We start from the raw sequence: 17,955 nt of genomic DNA, 5'->3' as shown, positions 1-17,955 counted from the left end.
GACAGCAGCAGCTGCTGTCTTCGGAACAAACATTCACATCACCACATACCTGTCAGAATTCATTTGGATAGCACTAGGATTTATTTGATTGTGCCGCACGTGTCTTGAGAGCAGCCTTTCCAAATCAGTTTTAGTGTTGGATCGAAAGTCACTGGCATGACGTCCATGTGGCAGCCTTTTCATTTCTGTTGACCTGGTATGTTTTTTTGCTCAGAAGAACAGGTCTCTAGTCCTCTGATAAATGCTCTACAAGATTTTTTGGGTTGAAAACCAAAAGAGTAGTGTACTACACTGGGTGATCCCGTCTGCTGCTTCCCATAGGTTGACTATGGGTCACTCTTCTTTGCTGGCTCCTAATTGGGTGGTGCACCCGAAACATCACTTCCATTTGTAGCAGAGGAGCACCGCTCAATTACAGATTAATTCCCCTTAATTAGTGGCCATGTAGTATTTCTTCTATCCCCCTCCTCCAATAGCCCCTTCCATAGGGCTTTATTCACACGCTCGCTCTTGGCAGTTTCACGGCTGCTGTGCTTTCTCACACAGCATGGTGGCCTCCTGTTCATCCCTGCCTTCCCCCCTCAGTAACTGTTTTCCTCCCGTTCTCTTGCAGTCAGGTTGGGTATAGCCACCTGGTTACTGATGTTTGGGGGTCACATTTTCAGTGGCTGGGCCTGCCATGTCTGTCACTCACTGTGACCCCAGTGTCCTGGAACAACCTCTGATGTGTGCGCAGCTCTGCAGTCGTTATATATTTTGGTGACTGCCGTCGCTATGAGACTTGGAAAGACTGTGAGGCAGGCTCCAAATAGGTGGTCTTTGGCTGCGGCACCGCTTACAGATTCATCTAGGCTCTCGGCTGTCCTGCCACTTGTCATTCAGCTGTGAGTTACAGGGCTGAAAGTAAGGTTTGTAGATGCAAAATATTTGTTCACAGATGCCTGCAGTGTTATGCTATATCTATACTATGACAAATTCTGTGATAAAACACACCTGTGAAAGAAACCTGTGTCAGGCGATGTGAAACTCTGATAGGATGCATCAACTGACAAGGGTATGACTGTCTCTCAACTAATTTATGTACATCCCCTCTAAAAAGAGTGAATCTAGGGCCTCTGATGTAACATCTGTGAAACAGACACAGGCACACACAGCACCTCACATTGGCTGGGGTCTTCGGAATGGCAGGCTCAGGAAGCGGTACTGAATTAACTGGTAAACATCTTATTCAACTCTTCCGTCATAAACAAATAAGTATAAACAAGATCCTGCTTGGGTGATGATAATTAATAATTTGTTTGATGTAGCGCTTGTGCCAGTCAAGCTACAATATTTGCTGCACTCGGAAACTCGCCCCAAAATGCTTGTGGGGCATTCCTTTTACAAAATGTTTTTGCCCATAACTCACGTTGTGGTGGTCTTAAAACAGGGAGACCACCATCAAAATGTTCAGCACAATGTGTTCTTTCTGTCTAGGTCATCTCTGGGTCCCCACACTAGGTTGGGGGAGACCACAAAATAATATTATAAGTAACTATAATAAATAATTGCAATATTTTCTTTTTTTACTACAGATAGAATAAGAAGCCAAATGGAAGTGCTTTAGTTATATGCAGGGCCACTGGAATTATGTGGCAGAGAGAACCAAATTATGCAGCAGGGTTGACCAATTTATGTGGCAAGGAAGGCCCAGTTATGCATTTACAACACCAGTAGCTCTAACTCAAGCAAATGCGAGACCTATTGCATTGCAAATTCTTGTTATTGTGTTGTTATCAAGTTTCATGTACCTGCAAACCTGACTCACTTCCACAGACAACTGAAATGTCCATGATGTTACGCTAAACCTTGCTTTGTACAGGTTTCCTAACCACGTTTACAAATTAGGCCAAGAGGGTACTAGCAGTGTGACAGCTAATGTAGCTGTCACAGTAAGATTTCCAATTTAAGGCAGAACTTACTAGTCAGCAAGGGTTCAAGCGTATGTAATGATCTTCCAGATGGTCTACCAAGCTGATTTAGTTGTCACTATGGTGGTTCTATTGCAGGCACAGCATACTAGACAGCCACTTAACTGAATAAATACTGCAAGTCAGAAGACAGAAAGCAATAGTCAGACTGACCTGAAGATGAAATTCAAATTCATTGTGGCGTACTGCAGTTCTGGTACTTCTGCCTGGTAGGAAAACATTAATATTGTGCCTCTGTTGGTAAACTAGGAACAACATATTCTGTACAGTGGTCAGTGATGCAATGTGTCTGTTTGTCAAAACTATCCCACCTCATCTGGCCTATGATCTTCCTACAGGAACAATAACCTTCACATAGTCCAGGTCATAACATAAGCATCTGCATTCTCTTAACACATTTGACCTACACACACATGATACATGTTTCCCCTGCTGTTTACTACAGGTAACCAAAAACCTACAAGATGGCTAGTCAGTCACAGATATCCCTTCTCAGGTGGAGAATCACTATCTGTATCCTCAAAGAACTGCCTAAGATGGCAGGTTACACCTGCAGTTGAGTGTACCACATCCAGATTTTAAAAACCGAGTACACAGAACAAAATTCCATCAACAGCTGTGAGTCACCATCCAGCACTAGCATATATAACAGACCCCAAATGCAACAGCAACAGCAGATCCCACTTACTTTACAGAGATTTGCTCCTTTTGCAGAGCCCTCCCATATATCAAGTATTCACCAATCAGTTCTTCTAGATTTGTCTTTAATATCATATCTGGAGCCATGAAAAGATACGTTTTAGAATGACAACAGTTGTTTCCAAATTCATCCATGCCAGATGCCTTGTTTTACCTCGTTTTTCTTTGTTTAAGATTATGTACATAACGCACATGGTTTTGAATTGTTTGAGTATGTTGGATTATTTGCTTTGCATTTCTTTAAAAAGCGGCATTAAAATGTTTACACCTCTACACGCCGGAGGAGTTGAGGCGCCACTTAACCATTTGATTACTGTTTGCCTGCGCGTGCAAATCCTCAGATTCATAAAAATTTGTTTCAAGTACGTTTTCCTTTGAGTCGCTGGCACTCGACACACACAAAAATATAGACTAAGTGATGTTTGATACCTCCTTACCCTGAATTCTTGAAGTAAAGCAGATCAATACATCTTTGAAATAATATCCTGAAGGTAGAAGTCACTTGTCTGGTAAAAATGTGGACTACTAATCTGGGCTTGATGATCTAGCAGCAGTGATGTACACTCTGTCTTGCACTAGGGCACCCTATGAGCTAACCCTGAACAATTACTCTTAATGTGACCTACTGAGGAAAGAAGAGTGGGAAAGGGAAAGAGACACTAGTCAAGTAGGAAATCTGGCTTCTGAGTCTCAAACTCTTTTAACTTTTGTTTTCATATGTATCGATTTTCTTAATTAACTATGGCACAACAATAACGTAAGAAGAGACATATTACTGATGTTTGCTAACAAGCAGTTGCAATCATTATAACTTTTATTTTCTATGTAGACACTGTGACTTTAAATTCACTCCAAGGAACACTAAACATAAATTATCTTACCTGCTACTGAAAATATCCTAAAATATTTTATGCTCATTTTAATAATATTTTTATTGTCTTGAGTCTTTCTACTTAAATCAACTATGTCTTCACCATCCCTTCTTTGCAATTTACAATCTGCAAATATACACTCTATTGTTTCAAGAAATACTCTAGGAATACACAAAGTCAATATATCTTTGGTGGGGGGCGCTAGAGAACCCACGGCAAGCTGGCCGCAATTTAGTGCAGCTCTGCCGGCTAGAACTCAACATCCACTCACAATCCGACCAGTTGGCGATCATCGACCTATACACCTGGTGCTATCGTGTACAGGATACTATTAGGAACCTAATCGCCCCGAAAAGCCAATGCGGAAAGCCACACAGAGCCTAAAAAACAAACAACGCGTGGCTCCGGGAGCACCCCTGGATGGCCCAAAATAGCAGGCACATGAAACAGGGCGATCTGCGGGTGAGGGCAACAGGAAGATCAGACTGGTGAGCGTCAGTGTGACAGTGCTTGGCCCCCGCTGGTGCCTTTGATCGCAGCCCGCTGCAGTGACTACTGTAGTCCCCCTTCAGGTCTGTGATACTGGCGGTGCACTGAGGATGGCTGTCTCCACCTCAGTCACCAGTGTGCAGGGCTGGAGGAGGGAAGCCCATCGGTGAACCGGCCCGACTTGTGGCGGAGGAGCAGAGAAACTGTCGCCCCACCCATCCTTGGACAGGCGATGATGGTGTCTGTCTCCCTGCGGGGACAATTGGGAGCTGCAGCAGAGCCGGATATGAGTGGGAGACAGTGACAGATAGAGGAGGCTTTGCCCCAGGCCTGGGAGAGAAGGCCGCTGAGCTCTATGAGGCCCTGCACTGGGGGACAAGATAGGCTGCCGTGCTCGACCCGCACCGACAGCATCGGCGACACCAGGTGAGATCAATCCCATGGACTATACTCCGAAGCGCATGGTACATCGAGGTCTATCCCCTACACCCCCACCCGGATTGGTACATAAGAAACGAAATCATGAGTGAGCACACTGCCAGTGTTCCCCCTTTAAGCTGAGGCTGTAGGCCCTGTGTCGATGGCACAGCTAGGGACCCATGAACAAACTAGAATGCAAAGCCGATACAGCCATTTGCAGACTCTGGTGACACTGGACTTGGAGACGGGGAGACATATTTCGGCGGCAAAGGGAAACTACTAGCAGAAGTGCTCAGCGAGGGCAATCAAATAGCTGCAGTGGTCACATGCTGGTGGCGCGAACTCTATTGTCCGGCGCTGGGACACTGATTGAGCACTGAGAACAAGGGGCACATCTGCAGCCCTGCTATGACAGTACACTAAAGACCTATGCTCAGAAGAGTGGAAGCGACAGGGGTTCAGTAAAGTGCATGGATAATGGTATAGATCAGGTCAGACCCTCCTTGTTTGACTTCCAGGTGGTGAGATCTGAGCAGGGAGGCACCTTTGAAACCCCTTCCCTGGCTATAAACGGCACACCTGATCTCAAGATGGGAAAGGTGGACAAGAACCAATTGTGCCTTACGTTTGAGTCTTGAAAAAGCACCAGGTCTCCAACAGACTACCAAGCATACTCAGCCCAGGACCCACAGCCCTCGAGGGAAGACTCTCTAGAGAACACCTCAGCAGCTATGCAGCAGAGTCATCAATCGATAGACGGCAAAATGGATGTGCTAAATCTTCGCAATGACCATATGGTGGGAAAATTAGACAGACAAACTGCAAGACTCACGGCTGCAGAACAGTGAATCTCTAACGCTGAAAATTACTTACAGTCTGTCACCTCGAAATGCCACAACATGGAAAAAGTCCTGGCAGTGATCTGCGCCAAGAATGAAGACTTGAAGGCGCGATCGCACCACAATAATTTGAGAATTAGGGTGTGCCGGAATCCATGTATACAGGGCAGATGGACTGCTTTGTGGAGACCATGCTCTGAGATGTCTTTGAGGAAGAGAACTTATTGGAAGTTCTTGTGGTGGAGTAGTAATCCTCATAAAGTAGGGGGTTCCATTCACACTTAACCACTCAGAAACTGACGAACAGGGGTGATTCATACTAATACAAGTCAGACTATGCAGTACCCTAGTCACCATAATAGCGACGCCTGGGCCAAATACAGTGGACCCAGAATTTTACACTTTTCTTTGGCGCTGATTACATATGCCACAACCTGTATCCATTATCTTGGAGAGTGGGGTACATAAACACGTATCTGGATCCAAGCTGCGATCAGTCGGATGCCGGGAATTGGCAAGGCAAAAACTCTGTCTGAGTGTTGCGGAAGGTAATGGAAGGTACTGGCCTAGTGGATCTATGGAGACTAAGAAATCCAAGAGGCAGGGAAGGAACGTTCCTCTCCTCTGTTCATGGTACGTGGTCCAGATTAGACTACTGGCTGGTAACCAGGGAGGTCAACGCCTGGACGACTCAAATCCAACACATGCCAAGAACATTATCTGATCATGCACCGGTGTGATTAGTGAGGAAACTGCTGGCACACATCCTTGTGCCCTTTACATGGCAGTTCCGACCAACAGCTTTACATGATCCCGTGTTTAAGGATGGACTACGTACAGCCATTCATGATTATTTTAATAATAATGTAGGCTTAGTGGAAAGAGCTGCCACTCTTTGGGAGGCGTTTAAAGTCCACATCAGGAAAATATGCATTAGCATGCAGACAGGGGTGTTACATGACATATGCACACAACTGCAAAAAAACAGAACACACTATACAGGACATTGAAGCCCAATACAAGACCACTCAAAGCCCCCACACTTTAGCAGCAATATGTGAACATATCACAACATATAAAGATATGGAGGCACAGGAAGTGCATCATCTCACTAAACGTCATGTAGTGAGATCCTATGGGGAGGGAGACAGACCTGGTAGACACCTAGCGAACAAGATTAAAGAGCAACAGACACACGTACATCACAAACTGCACGAGAAGGCACAAGTGGTCAAGACACACCCACCATTCTAGCTACGTTCATAGAGTACTACACTAAATTATCCAGACAGCGTAGCACTGCCTCAGCAGCAAACATCACAGATTACCTAGAGGACACAGCACTAGCATGGCTCTCAGGAGGTGAACGAAAATACCTGTTGCAACTCCTCACCGTAGACAAAGTCAAAGAGGAAATTTGTTCTTTGCTTAATTGTAAAGCTCCAGGTGTAGACAGCCTCACAGGCGAATTTTATAGAAAAATTACAGATATACTGGCTTGCATCTCTTCACTGTTTATGAGGAGGCCTATGGACAACAATAGCTACACTCCCCCCAAAGAAGCCCTCATTATCACGCTACTCAAGCCAGATAAACCACCCGAGAAATGTGAATCTTACAGACCACTGTCCCTAATTAACATAGATGCCAAAATATTGGACAAAATACTTGTGGTCCTCCTCCAGCCACTTCTCACTAACATGGTGTTGCCAGACAAGTCTGGTTTCATCCCACACAGATCCACAGCTTATAACCTGCACACTGTCTTTGCACTACTTCGATGTCTAGACCCCTCCATGCAAGCTGGATTCGTATTATTGGATGCCGCTAAGGCATTTGATTCTATAAAATGGTCCTACTTGTTTACAGTACTCCGGCGCATTGTGATCTTTACGATATTCCTCCGGTGGGTACAAATACTGAATACCAATCCCTTAGCTTGCGTGCGGATCAGCAGATATACATCTAGTCCACTGGGGGTATAAAGAGGAACGAGGCAAGGGTGTCCCCTTTCCCCACTTTTGTTTGCGCTGGCCCTAGAGTCCTTGGTGTGCATAATAAGGTAACGATATGCTACAGCTGCCCTGTGTTTTCCTCAATGCCCTTTAGCCATATCGTTTGACGTGGTGCTTTATGTGTGGGAACACGCATACACGTTGTGTCAATTATATGAAAATACAGTACATATGAGCACTAGCCAGACCTTGGCATCAATTGGTCTAAATCCAAGGTTCTCCCCCTTACCCACACCACATTGCCCTATCAATTGGACTGTCCATTGGAGCAGAGTATAGAGTGAGTTAATACTTAGGGATAAAAGATGGCCACTGAGATTTGGAAGTTATGAGCAATTCACCTATCTCCCAACTTTAGATGTTCATCATGATTTGTCTGACTAAGCCTGATCCATTAGGCTCTGTGCACGGATTCAAGCCAGGGAGAAAATTTACAGGTGAGGTAACCACAGTGTCTGACCATCCACAATCCGCTAGAACAGTCTTTTCAACCAGCCCCTCCAGAGCAGTATTACATGCATCCCATCATGTCTCAAATAGGTATTTTCCAGCAGCACGTTATGACATATTGTGGGTTTAAACTGGGTGTGCAGGTTCATTTCTACAACAGACATCTCATCAACATTCATTGTTAAATTATATGTAAACATAAGCTAATTTGACACGTAGGTGTACCTCAGCGTTTGCTGCAGGAGAAACAGATCACTGACAGAGAACAGCACAGTGAGCGAAGTGCATAAAGGAAAGGTACAGAACACGTGAACTAGAGAAAGGATTTGAAACAGATTGCTTCTCGCCAACCATCCAGATTTATAGGGGACAGCTACATGCTGCACACCTGCCATTTTTCGGAGTTCTTATGAATGCCATTTCCACGTTTACAGTGTGGTTGTATGTGCGTTTGAATGACATATCACAGCTAAATGAAACTGAAAATGTTATGAGATACATTTAAAGAGCTATTCCCGTTTGTGCAAAGTAGTGGTCTCTAGTAAGCTATGAAGCAACTGCAGTGCTCCTGAAGACTTCATGCTTCATGAAGAATTGCAAAACATGCCCCGTCTTCCCGCTAGGAGCCCTGTAACCCCAACCTACTCTACACCTCATTTGCTCTGCAGGATGTGACAAGGAATGGGTGCTGGCTCAGAAAAGATGAGTAGATTTCCATCGGCTTGCTTCTCCCTTTACACCTCCCTTTAATGCTCTTTCATTGGTCTGCCCTCTCGCTTGCCGCTCAGGAACGGGTCTAGGGGGATTTAATAGCTAGATTTTACGGTCTGTCTGTCCCAGGACTGACAGTCAGAAATGGAAACCGATTGACTAAGGTCTTCTCTGTGTTTTTTCTGTATTGTTCAGATTCCATCCATAAACAAAGGCAAGTAAACAGAATACTTTCAAAATTCATGTATGCATAACTATCAGTAGATAAAGCAAACCAGGTTCCTACTTCTCATCTGCCAAGTTGGTCTTGGTCATAGGTGACACTGCTGATCATGGCTTTTAGCTAACAGCACGTTACATTATGTGATTTGAGGTTTGACTTTAAAATGGAGGAATCAGCCCAGGAGTCCCAGCCTGCAAAGTTGATCAGAATGCTGGACTAATGTGTTACACATGGAAATGGGCACCTCTGCAATCATAGGTACTTGGTCTAATATAGGCACCACCTTCTAGATGACAGACAAGCTCTAATATTAACCCTCCCGAGAAGCAGAAAGGTACGTTGTGCTCGCCCAGCTGACTAAATACAACATCCACCTCCAGTAGCGTTTGAAGAACAGTGTCTGCTTGACCTATGAGATTTAAGATACCTGCAAAGACAGGCAAGTGAAGCTGATCTCAGATGCCATTGCATCAATGAAGTAATTATATGAGTATAGATCTCAGCGCCATAGTCCACACTGTGGACAGGCTCTTGCTCTAAGGTCTGCCCTCTGACATCAGCAGGGAGTAGGTGCAGGCATGAATAGACATGCTTGAATAGATTTGTGCCACAGCAATCGCATCAGTATGTTAGAGGTCTGGTAGTAGCTTAGCCCTACCGGTGTCAGTCTGAAACAGATGAGGGCAGCACAGAGCAAGCACACCTGCCAGAGTGGTGGAACAGTGCATGCCATCTAGGAATTCAAGGAAAGTAGGATATCACAGTGTTCCCCTGCATGACATTACAGGAGACTTTTGCTGCCTGAAATTGTGAGTTGCGGCAAATGAATTCAGATTTAACCTGCAGCACCTGCGCTTAGATCGTGAAGCCACTACGTCCTATCTGCAATGCTGCTATCTCTGCACAGCCACCACAGGCCAAGACTTCCAACTGTCAGCTTTGTAGTCAGCAAGGTGAAAGGCTGGGCAGCATTTCATCCTATGCATGCTCTTGCACATCTGCTGTATACTCAGTGATGAACAGTCCCCAATAGGAAGTGCCAGCGAACTAGGGAGCACAAACATCACACCATCATGGAGCTCAACATTAAGAGTCTCACAAGTGGCCCACCAGGATAAAGGGTGGGGTGTGAGCTCAACAGCAAAATATATAGGTTGAAATCGTGAAAGAACAACCAGGTAAATTTCAACCTAGGTTGCTTTTTGTGATGGAGTGATTTAAGTAAAATTGTGTCCGTCTAATACTAGATGAGTAACACTTAGCACGGCTGTGAAATTGGTCTGCTGGTATCCCAGGGCTTCCAAGTTTTCAGCCTGCAGTGTGACATTTTTGTGTTTGGAAAGTGGTTATGTGTGACAATTCTAAGTTCGAGATGTGAAGCTTTGAGTGACACTTTACTTGTGAGCAGAGTAAAGCAAATTGGGTATGTGAGCACAGACCGCTTTTTTCCCAAATGACATTTATTGTTATTTTTTTATATAGTTTTAAACAATTCCCTGTGCAAGGGCTCTAAACCTACTTAATTTCTGGCACATTCTCATCTTCCATGGAAACTTAAGTTCATTTCCCCCACACTACTTGAGACACTCTGCTACTTCCGTCCCTCATAGGGACTCTCTACGCCAATAGTGACAGCCTCTACCTCACCTGCACACCCAAGAAGCACCCTCGCTCTCTCGCTCCTTGACCCTCGTCAATGATGTTCCTCCAGATTCTCCAGACATGGTCCAGCACTCCCTTGGGTATTAGGCTGTGAACCTCCTCTCGTAAAGCTCCTTCAGCAGCTCCTTCCTTTACCATCATCCTAGCACAGATTCCTTCATTGGTTAGGCACTCTGACTCCTTCATTCCTTGAAATACTCTTTCTCCCTCTCCTGTATCTCTATCAGGTACACTCTGGAACCCAAGAGCCTCATGCACTTTTGTTACTTACCCCTTCTCAAGCGCTCTTGCCTCCTAATGCCCAGAACTCTTCTGAATCCCATTCAGAGGCCCTTTCTGTACACCGTGCCGTCAAATGCGGTTCTCCTAATGTTAATTTGCCCTCCTTGACCAGGATCTAGTATTATCTTTTGAATCCAACTCCTAGTACTCTTTCCTCATCTCACACAGGGTCTCTCTTTTTCTTCCCTGATTCCTTTCCATAGTGAGTGCCTGCCCTCATAAAGCAATGTATTGCATAATGCAACTTGGAGGTCCAACATAATTGGCATTTGTTTACGAAATGTGATATTTCACACTGGTTTGTTTCTGTTAGAATATAGTTTAAGCGTGTACAGTTACTATCAACGCCTTAAAATAGACTTTTTGACCACCACATCTCACGGAACTCCTTGCAGAGTCAGGTATTTTGCTGCCTAGCATAGTCTAAAAAGGCACGCACGTTTACCTGTCTTGAGTCGAAGTAACTGAATCATGGCTTAAAAATCGGAACCAAACATCCAGTGTTCTGGGGGCAGTAAAATCGACATTGACAGGTACGTTTATTTTTTGTTACTTATTCCTACACCGAAAGACAGAAAAGCATGGAAATAGCAGTAGAAAACATAATGTACCTTTTCTCATATGAAAAATATTCAGGAGTATATGTCCCACAGTCATCGGTTCTCCATATTTAGGGCTGTCCAAGTGTCCTTGTCCTTGGTAAATGATTTTCCTTCTCATAAACAAATGTATGGTCCATGCTTAATTTGAACCGGAGGTTCCAGGTGGGGCCCACAGGCACTCATTTTTGAGGAGTGGCACTCATTTCACCTCATCAGACCTTGACCCAGAGCAAGAGAGTGTAACCACACCATGGGGAAAGGAGGAAGAGAAAGAGAAAGTAAGAAAACAGTGACAAAGGGAGAATGCATGGGTGAAAAAGAACCGGCAGGAGAGAAATAAAGGGTCAGGCAGTGTCCGACGGTCGATTAAGGAGGCATGAGATAAAATCGCGACTGTGCAGTCTCGGTATTCTGCAACCTGACATTTGAAAGCAAAACTGGAGCAAAACTTTGGGCCCTGGCACTTATTATTTTACAAATTAAGCATTGAGTATGGTGATTATTGAAAAAGTATTCTGACTCAGTTCCATAACTGCTTCATTATCCAACACTACTGGATTTTAATCCTTCTGTGTGAAGAAACTTGTGGCCCTCATTATGACATTGGTGGTAAATCCTGCTTACCACCATGCCGACTGCCACCAACATAACGCTGCCGCAACGGATATCCACCAACCATATTATGACACACACACATACCAATCTGTCACTATACAGCCACACACACAAGTCCCCCAGCCCAAAGGTTAGTGATAAACTAGCTATATCCAAACTCACACCGTTAAACCAACAGAACTACGCCCACAGCATTATGACCCACAAATCACCGCAGCGGACATTCAATGGCAGTAAACCATTGGCAGTACATACCACCGCGCTCAAAATACACACACTCAAACAAAACACCACCACAATGGACAGTTCAAAGTACACACACCTGACACCCATACACATACCACACCCACACACCCACACCACTATAAAACACACACCCACACTACCCACAACCCTTCACGACTAGAAAGAATTGATACCAGAGAGAGACAGCAAGAACACCCACACAACCAGAGCCACATAACATCATCACCTATACACCATCCACGCACTTTACATCACACACCCCAACACATCACCCACACACCCTCACCCTCACCACTCACACTACACCTATGGCACCACACCGACACCCCAGATTCTCTGAGATGGAGCTGAGGGTCATGGTGGAGGAAATCAACCGGGTAGAGCCACAGCTATTTGGAACACAGGTGCAGCAGACATCCATTGCTAGGAATATGGAGCTACGGTGGAGAATCGTGGACAGGGTCAATGCCGTGGGACAGCACCCCAGGACAAGGGACGACATCAGGAAGAGGTGGAACGGCCTTCAGAGAAAGGTACGTTCCACAGGAGCAAGACACCAACTATCTGTACAGAGGACTGGCGGTGGACCCCCACCTCCCCCACAACTAACAACATGGGAAGAGCAGGTCTTGGCAATCATGCATCCTGAGGGCCTGGCAGGAGTAGGAGGAGGACTGGACTCTGGTAAGTCAACTCTTTACTACTATCACCCCCCTACCTGCATGCCATCACAAACCCCCACCCCTTCCCTCACTCCCATTAGTGCACCACCTCCCACATACCCCACCATCACAACCCACTCATCCCAATATCAAGCACTGAATGTAACCCCAATGCATGGACACCCCTCACAGACCTGCATGGACACCAATCACCACTGCATGCACACTGGCGAGAATCACCTAGCCCAACAAATAGCTACTCACTCAAAGGCAAATCTGCCAGGGCAACAACAACCATAGAGGGCAAAACACCCATTCACATGATGTCACACGCAGAAACAATAACACTGCATTTACATCCCCACAGGTCCCACAGCCAATGTCACCAGAGAAGAGGTGCCAGCAACATCCAGTCCCCCCCCAAGAAGAGGCCCACAGTGATGACAGCATCTCTGCTCGCCTGGATCTGGATGACCAACCTGGCCCATCAGGGATCTCTGGACAGCCGGTTACCCAGGCACACTCTCACACCACCACAGAGCCTCCCCCCTCAGGGAACACCACCACAGCACCCACCCAGCGGGTGCATACCTCTGTCCCCAGGACACGTCAATCAGCAGTGTGTCCACCACTACAGGGACTCCAGGCCACCCCACAAACACAGGACGATCAGGGACCTGGTGTCAGTGGCGGTGGGCACACGGTTCAGGGGACAGAGGCACAGGACAACAGGGAAGCTAGGAGGACTGCAGTGCGACAGGGGAGGACAGGCCCCCGGAACCGACTCTCCAGGAGGCACTCACCGCGATCCTGGGAGCATACCACCATTCCCAGGAGACGATGGGCCAGATACTGGACAAGTTGCAGGAGAACATGCGGCTGCAGGAGGGACAGTACGGGGGATCAGGGAGGAATTGCAGAACATTAACACCACCCTGGTCTCCATTGCAGGGGTACTGGCAGACATGGCCAACATTATGAGGGAGGCAGTGGCACCCCACCGGGCCTCTGCCACTAGCCAAACCAATGAACAGCCCTCCACCTCCACTGCCGCTAGTGGGCAGGAGGCCCCACCTCAGGACCAAAAGGCCACCAGCACCCCTCCCCCTGCAGAAGCAGAACCACCCCGCAAACGCTCCCTGTGATCCAGGCAGAAGCCAGAGACTATTGCCAAGACCCCCACCAGGCAATAAGACTCTCCTGATTGTCACGCTTGTGTCCCACTCTGTCACCCTGTCAACCTTGAACTGCCATTGCTCCCCTTCCTGTGCCCCCTTGGACAATGCACCTGTGATACAAATAGACTGGAACTATACCCTGGACTTTCCTCCATCATCACCCCAGCCCATTGCACACCCCCTTCTACCTCTTAGCACTTAAATAAACACCCTTTGAAAAAATACAAGTGTGGAGTATGTCAAATGATTTAAGTATGTATTAGTTCAGCAAGGTTTAAACATTGAAAATCAACTGTACAGAAATGTAAACATAGGAATGACCTGTAGTTGGCTGCAGTCAACACACCAGGAGCAACAGTGGGGCACCAATATCTGCAAATAGAGATGCCAAAGGCTACAGCGAGGGGCCATAGAAGTGGGAAAAACATCCTGCCAGTGATAATATCAAACACAAAAATGTCAATTAAATGTGAAGTTACATCTTACCTGTGTGTCATTGGAAGTATTGACAAATTATTGCACTTCTGTTGTCCTCATCCTCTGCCTCCTCATCTTCACTGTCCACAGGGTCCACTGCTGCCACATGGCCATCTCCAGCCTCATCCTCATGCTGAAAAGGCACCTGGCAACGTAAGGCAAGGTTGTGCAACATACAGCAAGCCACGATGATCTGGCACACCTTCTTGGGTGAGTAGTACAGGGATCCACCTGTTAGATGGAGGCAACAAAACCTGGCCTTCAGGAGGCCGAAGGTCCTCTTTATAATTCTTCTTGTTCGCCCAGGTGCCTCATTGTAACGTTCCTCTGCCCTTGTCCTGGGATTCCTCACAGGGGTCAGTAGCCATGAGAGGTTGGGGTAACCAGAGTCACCTGCAAATATTGAGGGACAACTGTTAGCCACACACCAACCCTTAGGGCCCACACCATACCCATACACCAACACAAACTGGGTGGGAACCAGGGCTCACCTATTAGCCACACCCTGTGTCTCTGGAGTTGAGCCATCACATATGGGATGCTGCTATTCCTCAGGATAAACGTATCATGCACAGACCCAGGATATTTTGCATTGACGCAGGAGATGTACTGGTCCGCCAGGCACACCATATGCACATTCATGGAGTGAAAGCTCTTTCGATTTCTGAGCACCTGTTAATTTCGCAGGGGGGGGAATGCTATATGTGTGTACCATCAATTGCCCCAATAATGCTGGGGATATGTCCCATTGCATAGAAGTAAGCTTTCACTGTGGCCAAATCCTCCACCTGGGGGAAAACAATGTAGCTGCGCGTGTGTTTAATCAGGGCAGACAACACTCTGGTCAGTACTATTGAGAACATTGGCTGAGACATTTCTGCTGCCAAGCCCACTGTCACTTGGAGGGAGCCAGTTTCCAGGAAAGGGAGCACTGATAGCACTTGCATAAGAGGGGGGATCCCAGTCGGGTGACGGATAGCAGATATCAGGTCAGGCTTCAATTGGGCACACAGCTCTGTGATTGTGGCCCTGTCCTGTCTATAGGTGAGGATAATGTGCCTGTCCTCCATTGTTGCCAAGTCCACCAGGGGTCTGTACACGGGGGTATGTCTCCATCTCCTATTCACTCGCAGTGGTTGCAACCTATGGGGCAAAATGGTGAGGAGCTGGTTAGTATCTCTTATTTCCAACAACTACACTTCAGTGCATGTCGTGATTGTAACAGTATTTTGTTGGAGAGGCCCAAATGGTGCATAGGTGTACTGTGACGCAGTTAGGAGCCATGGCCTGCCCCCCACCCATCTGAAATGGCGTCCGCCTGTCCTGTTTGGAGGGACAGGTGGCAATTAGGTAATTCCGCTGACGTTGTGCCCCATTGCAGGAGGCATTCGAAAACCGCCGTGCAACTCCTCATTGGTTAACATTGGGCCCTATGGGTTGAAGTGGGCAATGGTGATGTATGCCAGAGGTGACGGTATGCACCGTCGTGGACGTGACTGCCATTTTCTATCTGTTCACTCACTTGCTACCTGACCTTCAACAGGAGAGAACCTACACTGCAAATGCTGCTGTGACCTGTGTCTGGAACTGACCATGGCTCGTGACACTGGGGAAAGGGCCCCTGCCTTCACCTCGGCAGAGTTGGAGAGACTGGTGAATGGGGTCCTACCCTAGTACCGAATGTTGTATGGGCCTCCAGACCAACAGGTGAGTACACTGTGAGTATGATGCATGGGGCATGAATGCATGGAGTGCTGTGTGTGAAAGCCTCATGTAGGGGGAGTTGGTGGAAGGGCACTGGGCAGCGTGCTGCATGTATGGTGGGCCATGTCTGTGCTAATGGAGATGGGAAGGGGCATGGTGGGCCATGAGTGTAACAGGCAGGACGGTCAGACTAATATTTTTCACTGTGTCCATTTCCCTGCAGGTCAGCGCCCATCAGAAAAAGGGTATATGGCGTACCATCGCCAAGGATGTGGGGACCCTGGGGGTCTATGGCAGGCGGAACACACACTGTCGCAAACGGTGGGAGGACTCGAGATGCTGGGCACAGAAGATGCTGGAGGCCCAGCTGGGGATGGCCTCCCAACGAGGAAGGGGTGCCCGTCGAACCCTGACCCCCCTGATAGCCTGCATACTGGCAGCGCCTATCCGGAGCTGGATGGGTGCTTGGGGCATCACAGCAGTCACAAGGGGTTGAGTACAGTGCCCCAATATACAACTTGCGCATGGTGAGGTGGTATCTGGGTGGAAGATGTGCGCCTGTGGGTGCCCCTAGGCCAGGCCTGACATTGCAGCATAGGTCCCATGTTGGGCAGGGTTCTGATGTAAAATACCTCCAACCAAGCTAGTAGGCATCCACTACTGGGCAGGAGTCTGTGGGTCTCAGGTATGCTGCAAGTGGCGTTAGGTGTCGCTATCCATGGGCTGGTGACTAGCATTGTGACTGGTGTACATTGCATAGTGCGTAGGGCTGTTCCCTGTGTGTGTGTGTTGTGTACGCCAATGTTGGTGTTGTTTGCGTCATTGACCAAGTGTATCCTTTGTCTCGCCCCCCCTTTTTTGTTTTGTCACCCTGTCCTAATGTGCATTAGCATCTTCTGGCGGAGGAGCTGAGGCCCCAGTGACGGAGGGAGCCGAATCCACCGACAGTGAGGGCACCAGTGGGAAGGGCAAGGGGAGCACCACGGCAGAGACAGGAGGGGATTCCTCCTCCGATGGAAGCTCACTGGTGGTGGCGGACACCTCAGTACCCACCCCAGCTACAGCCACCACCCCCTGTAAAGAGCACCGCCCTCCCAGCAGCCCCTCAGCGTGTTTCCCATGCCCTACCCTGGAGGGTGGGCATCTCCTTCGCCGAAGGCACTTCAGGCCCTGCCCCAGTTAGCCCTGCTGCCCTGAGTGAGGAGACTTTTGACCTCCTGCGATCCATCTCTGTTGGGCAGTCAACCATTGTGAATGCCATCCAGGGGCTGGGCACCAGCAGGCAAAAAGGACAAGAGGCCTGGTGCTGGGACTCAGTCGGAGCCCCCACCACCAACCATGGTGGTTCAGCCGACAGAGGCTGCAGGGGATTGGCTGGAGCCTCCCTCCACAACTGCTAGCACAGCCACCAGCACCACTGCCAGCAGCAGCAGCCCCAGTGGGCAGCCGTCCGAGGCTGCAGGGGAAGGGCTGGAGCCTCCCCCCACCACTGCCGGCACTGACACCAGCACCGCCACTGCCACCAATGAGCAGCCATCACCGCCAGCGGACAGTGTGTAGTCCTGCATCCATGGGCTGCTGTGCGGTCTGGCCCTTGCAAATTCTGTGGGTCTGACACCCAAGTGAGTAACTGTGACCTTGCACTCCCCAAGATATGCATCACTGGGCACAATGTCCCATCCAGAACCAGTGGAGGAGCCATCCATCCACTCCATCCTTCCCAGGATGAAGCTCACTGAGCACAATGCCCCCTCCAGAACCAGTGGAGAAGCCATCCACTCTCCCCATCCTCCACAGGATGAAGCTCACTGGTCACAATGCGCCCTCCAGAACCAGTGG

This window comes from Pleurodeles waltl, chromosome 6 (assembly GCF_031143425.1).
Source record: "Pleurodeles waltl isolate 20211129_DDA chromosome 6, aPleWal1.hap1.20221129, whole genome shotgun sequence".
Taxonomy (NCBI): Eukaryota; Metazoa; Chordata; class Amphibia; order Caudata; family Salamandridae; genus Pleurodeles; species Pleurodeles waltl.
Note: the sequence above shows the minus strand (reverse complement) of the source record.